The sequence below is a fragment of the Cavia porcellus genome, unplaced genomic scaffold (genome assembly GCF_034190915.1).
Source record: "Cavia porcellus strain 051 isolate PalLab524CR breed Dunkin Hartley unplaced genomic scaffold, mCavPor4.1 scaffold_29, whole genome shotgun sequence".
NCBI lineage: Eukaryota > Metazoa > Chordata > Mammalia > Rodentia > Caviidae > Cavia > Cavia porcellus.
The window spans coordinates 16,198,874-16,205,346 of record NW_026947512.1 but is presented as its reverse complement, the minus strand read 5'-3'; the positions used below and the strand labels follow the sequence as shown (position 1 = coordinate 16,205,346).

The 6,473-nt window shown below is 42.3% G+C and overlaps 1 pseudogene; it reads left to right on the top strand.

The window, feature by feature from the left end:
- Nucleotides 1-4,204: 4,204 nt before the first annotated feature.
- LOC100713303 (ADP-ribosylation factor-like protein 2-binding protein) lies at nucleotides 4,205-5,832 on the top strand (annotated as a pseudogene).
- The last annotated feature ends 641 nt before the right edge of the window (nucleotides 5,833-6,473 follow it).

Sequence of the window (6,473 nt, the reverse complement as noted above, 5' to 3'; positions counted from 1 at the left end):
CCCCACGGCCAACTTGGGACTCCATCCATTTAAGTCAGTGCGGTACTACTAATAACTAGGAGAACACTGCAGAAAATATGAAAGCTGTGGCAGCAGTGACAGGGAGAATGAGATGCAGAGCTATGCATGCTGGGAAACGTTGGCCTTAATTAGAATGTGAATGTACAGTATTTATCTTTCACTCAAACCTATAAATAAGGCCAGCAGTGTGGTGGTTACTGATGTCTGCCGTCATTTTGCAAGGCCTCTGTTTTGATGGAGCACCAGTTGCTGCAAAATAATATTTCTTTCCTTTCTAGTCCGCATCTGCTCCTGCAGGGAAAGCTCTCAGAACTGTGAATACAGAGGAGAAATGGGGAGGGGAGGGACATCACCTCTTCAGAATCTGAGTAAGAACTGCTCTTAAGACCCATGATCAGAGATCATTAGATCTAGAAAGTTCTGGAACAAAAGACCAATGCATGCATGCAAAAGAGACCTGCACTTTTATCATCTCTGAGGTGTTTTCATCTCCTCCTTGAATACTCTTAATGTCCAGCCAGGTCATTGACAGTCAGCTCCAATTTGGGCCCACTCAAACTGGCTCTTCCCTCTCTTCCTCTTCCTCCTCTTATTCCTCTTCGTCTTCTTTTCTCTCTTTCTCTCTTTCTGTCTTTCTTTCTTTTCTTCCTTCTTTTCTGCAGTACTGAGAACTAAACTTTGGGACTTTGCATTGAACTACATCCCATTTTTTTTATTTACTTGCATTTTAAATTCTGAGACAGTATTTTCCTATGTAGCCCAGGGTGGACTTGAACTTGTAATCCTCCTGCATCAGTCTTCCAAACTTCTGGGATTACAGGAATGTGCCAACATGCTCAGCTAAACTTTCTTCTTAATATGCAGTAAATGTGCCTCTCTGTTTACTTCTTTTAGTATAAATGCCCAAATCACAAGTTAAAACTTTCTCATTGTCTCAAGAACTTATCTGATTCTCCTATGTGTCTTGATTTTTAAAATAAAAGCAATTATAAAAGTACCCACCATTAAATTTTTACATCAATTATTCCTTTTTATTTGCCTTTCTTACCATAAAAATATTGGCGGAAAAAAACCTCAGGCATACTTCAAGACACACCTAGAACCATATCAATCATCCTCTGTACAGAGGAAAAATAAATATTTCCTCCAAACTCAAATTTTCAAAGTAAAACTTCATCAGACCTAAATTTAAAGTTTTACACTCATAGACAACCTTAATCCCATTTAAAAGTTAAATAAAACTGTCACTATTGTTTGCTACCTAGTTTCCTCTGTGACTAAAACTAGACAATATTCCTTGTGGGTGGAAGCTAGGTTTTTGCTATTGTTGGGAAGTTCAGTATTTCCCAACTCACAAATGCAGCAGGACTCGGACAAATAACTGATTTTTATTAAACTGTGTTTAATTAAAGCAGGAAATTGTTCTTAGAACCTCACTTTCAGAGAGGTTCATGTCTTCTCCAGAGAAATACTCCTGTCCTCTGGCCTTCAGTCCTCTAGCCTAAATGAATACTCTGTCATTTTCATATGTGAGATTAATAACAAGATTAAAGGCAATGCAGGGCACTCACTCACCCAGGAAGTCTCCCAGGGAACGTTTATTACAAAAGCAGCTGCTCAGCGGCAAGAGCCAAGCTATCTCTCAGCTTCCTGAGCCAGAGAGGATGGTATCATTTTTGGCTGGGAAGACTTCTCAGATGATTTCCTGTCCAGCTAGACCTCTGCTACTCCTGTTTCCCATCCCTCAAAGACAAATTAAATTTAAACCAAAAAGGCTGCAAGGCACCTTCAACCCCAAGCTCATTTTTTATTGGTCTTTCTTTCCCTGTCTGTCTCCCATGATCCAAGCAATGTACTTGAGCTGCTGCTAGACTTCCTGGCTGGGGAAGGGGGAGAACTGGTGGACTGACGGTGTAGATTTCCTCATGCTCTTTACAGCTGTCGTGGTGGAAAGAACCCTTTTGCTCAGATAAATGAGACTAGATATATCACTATAGGCTGAGACAGAAGAGAGAGAATTTTCATGGCAAACCACATATCTAACAATGAAAGATAATTATTTTTTAAAAATAATGTACAGGAAATAGGATGTGTAGCATTGTCAAGCTTGGAGAGGACATTAAATGCTTTTGGACATTAAAATGTCAAACAGATGCACACAGGCTTCAAGAAACGTTGTAAGCCAGCTCCAGTGTGCTATAAGCATCTAGACCCAAAGTCAGGAGGCCTGGGTTTAACTTTCACTACCTCTGTGCTCCCGCCAAGTCTAAGCCCACCCACTTACCTGAGCACTCTCAGCTGTAAAAGGAGGCATTTCATGATGGTCCTCAGCAAACAAGCAGCAACAAGTATGTATCCACACCTGCAGCATTGTTCAGGAGCTGAGGGGCTAAAGTCAGGGAGACAGAGCCTTGCACAGATGTGGTTTTGCAGGAGGATGAGCTAGTCATCTAACACAGTGTCACACAGTATGATGGTAGGGTTAAAATTGAAGCGCAGTGACACAAGGCAGAAGTTTTAGAGGAATGTGAGGTTATGCAGCAATGAAAGGAGCAAAGAGAGACCCGTCCCACAAGGATGAGCATCATAGCCGAGCACTCTCCAGATGAGAGTTTAAGAGTAATGGGGTAGAGTAGGAACCACATCAATGAGAGGAGGCTGAAAACTTTGAACAAAGTAAATACTGCACTACATGAGATGTAGGTAGTTTTTGCTGGAGGGGCTAAATTCATATTTTGTTAAGTTTTCTAGTGTGCTAGACACTACCTTTGCACTCTTGAGAAGTCTAAACATACATGCCTGAGATCTAAGGCAAGTGCTTTTTATATAGTTCTAAGTGTTTGGTACATAGACTCATTTAATCCTTTTAGTAATCCTCAGAAAGTCATTCCTCCCATTTACATGTTAAAGTTGAGGCTAAGAAAATTTTGGTAACCTGCCCCACGCAGTGCACTCAGTGGAACTGGGATTTGAACACAGAACATTTGAACTCTGAATACCTGCACTAGACTGCAATGTGCCCAGGTAACTTCAGAAAATCACCCAAAGACATGTAGGAAATTGGGCTATGGCTTTCTTCACTTGAATTTGGGGTTCTGCTTGGCATTTGGAAGAAAGGACAGCAGAGGCGGGACAAATAGTAAGGAACCAGAAATGGAGGCCTCAAGGACCAGTGGGCCTTGAAATTTTGGGTAGTACCTCATGGTAACAAGAATCTGAAACATGGTGAAATCAGCTGATATCAAATGTCAGAAAATATCTTCTGTTGATATTTGATGCATATTTTAATTCAGTTTGGAATAAAAACTCAGTATTTACCGAGATGCTGAAACAAAACAAAACAAAATAAAACAAAACCTTTCTTCCTGGGTGTCTTAGGAAGAGGGGTCCCGGGGTCTTTGCGGCCGGTGAACCTGGATTCTTTCTGATAAGTATGGTCGCCACGGCAGAAGTCAGGTCACCAGCAGTACTCAAAATTTGTTTTCTTCTTCAACATTAGACCAAGAGAAAAACAGATGGGTAGAAATTCAGAGAAGTAAGTGGGCCAGTCAAATGTGTATGTATTCCAGTTCCCTTGGGATTTGAGAATAACAGTTTTTACTACTAAAATTAACATTGTGGCTTGGATGATGGTATGAGGTATAGTACCTCAAGGCTGCAAGCCTTGATTTTCTCTGATTGTACCAAGCTAGAACCTTGCCCTGTGCCATCATCCTATTTAACTCTCTTCTACTGGATGGACTGAGGTAAAGGGAAAGACATAAAATGGATATCTTCACCCTTTGTCTCTTCATCAAAATCAGAGTCACTACTATCATGCATGCACACACATACACAGACATGCAGAGGGCTTTTTAGTTCCCTTGTGTCTTTAACTGAGAACACAATAATTGTTGGAGAACTTTCCATTTTGGGAAAGAGGATTCTCATTTTCACATTTGATTTCATTTATAGTGAAAATGACAATCTGTAGAGGATTTCCACTTAAAAAACCCTGACACTTGGGCGCGAGCCGAGCGGCCTGGCGGGGCAAGGGCGCCTGAGCCTTTTGTGCTGAGCTCGGCGGCAAGGCCTCCCCAATCCTGCCGGGCCGTCGTGCCCTCGATGCGGGTGGGGACTCAGCGCAGTAGAGCCGAGGCTGGGCCTGGGCAGTGGACGTAGTGGGAGGCCAAGCAGCTGGCGCGTCCACTGAGGTAGATGCGGCTTTGTGACGATGGACGCCCTGGAGGAGAAGAACTTGGCCCTGTCCTTCTCCTCTGCCTCTGATGCAGAATTTGATCTGTGGTTGGATACTTAGAGGACATTATCATGGATGATGAGTTCCTGTTACTATAGAGAAATTTTATGGACAAGTACTACCAGGAATTTGAAGACACAGAGGAGAATAAACTCACTTACACACCCATTTGTAATGAATATGTTTCTCTAGTGGAAAAGTACATTGAGGAGCAGCTGCTGGAGCGGATCCCAGGGTTCAGCATGGCGGCCTTCACTACAACATTACAGCACCATGAAGATGAAGTGGCTGGTGATATCTTTGACATGTTACTCACGTTTACAGACTTTCTGGCTTTTAAAGAAATGTTTCTGGACTACAGAGCAGAAAAGGAAGGCCGGGGACTGGATTTAAGCAGTGGCTTAGTGGTGACATCATTGTGCAAATCCTCTCCGGTGCCAGCTTCCCAGAACAATCTGCGGCACTAGGTAATGAATGGGATCATTCTGGATGTCACCAGCTAAATAGTCTCAGAGAGACTTCGGCTGATGACAATAGAAGAGTGCATCTGGGAAAGACTTAACTGTTCTGCAGCCCTTCATTTGTCTTAAGTATTTACAGGTCAGAAACATAACCTGACCCTCCTAGCCCCATTTCTCTTCAAACACCTTCCTATAATCGGTGCACCCCAGTGCTCCTCCCCAGTGGACACCTACTCAGGTGCTTCTGAGTGAGGCTTCATCTCCCAGCTTTGCCACCGTGCGCACCAATATGGCGGTCAGCAGTGTGGAGGAGCCCAGTCACCAACCCTGTCCCTGCAGGCTTTGCATGAGTCCTTTTGTGTATTCACAGCTCTTTTTTTTTTTTTTTAACATGGGTCAGAGTTTCAGTCCTTTAGCTTCAATGGGGCTTTTGTTAGGGAGTATTAATCCAGAGTCACTCACCTGAGCCAGTCACCCAGCCTGAGATCTCAGAATCTCCTGTGACCCCTATCCTGGCTGGCTGAAGTGACAGAAATATCCTTTACCTGAAAACTCCATTGAAAATCTACTCCTTTCTCACATCTGTACCGTCTTCTGCTGGTCCTGATATAGTCTCCCTCTTTCTATAAGTCTCTTTTTAAACATTATTTTCAAGAAAAATTTTTATAGTTGAATACTCAGGCTAACCTAGTGGATATGATCTTGGAACTTCCACGATCACACACTTAAAAGACCAAAGTATTATATGTTGTGTGCTCTATAGCTGTCAGTGCTGTGAAGGCAAAAATGCTTTCTTCACTGGTGTGGATGTGTGTGCTGTAAATGGACTAAAGCTATCCTGTTGTAGTAAACTCATGCTGTCCTACTGTTGAAGCATGTTAAATGTGTTTCTGCTTGCTTAAATCCTTCCCATATCAGCCACTTGGTTGAGTATGGTGGGGTAGGTAGAGACTGCAGTTTCTTCTTCCTGTCCATACCTCTCCTGTCAACATGGTGCCCCCCTGTCCAGCTTGGCCAGTGGACACTCTACTGGTCACCTGTCAGCGCTGACTTAACACACTATTGGGCAGACTATCACCGACCTGGAAACAATTTGCATCTCTACTAAGAAGAAAAAACAGTTCAATTCCTAATGTGTACTTTTGATTTCATTTATAGTTAAAATTAGAATCTATATTTCTTTTCATGTCACTTGGCTCTTCTGGATTTAAAGAATAAGCTATAAGCTGTGTTTTTCTGTACAAATATGTTGCTTACTTTTGTACCAGGAGTAAAATTTGAGGTGTTTTGCAAAAACCAGCACTGTAAAAAAAAAAAATCCCTGACACTTATTTTGTCACTGCTACTTTACATCATGGGTAGTAAATTTTGGAATCCTTATTTACTTACTGGAATTATTAATTACTCCCTGTTCTTGTTTCTTGTAAACCACTATGGGTTGAACTTATTTGGGAACTCAGAAAATAGCCAGTAAAATTAAAGAATGAAACTTACATTCCAATTTACTAAGAGACTCACAATATTTAGGGGTGGTCCTTGAGAACTGACTGTAACTGGACATTTGGATCCTTCTAAAATCCCACTGTGAGCCCCATGTCTGATCTCCATGTCCTACCTTGTGAGGGTGTGGATGAGAAATGGGCTGAGGGAAGTGAGTTGAGTCTCTAGGAGAACCCAGACTCACTCAGGGTACTGTATCCACAGTGAACCATCAGGACTGTCCCTGTGTCAGATGAGACCTGACTTCAAGATGT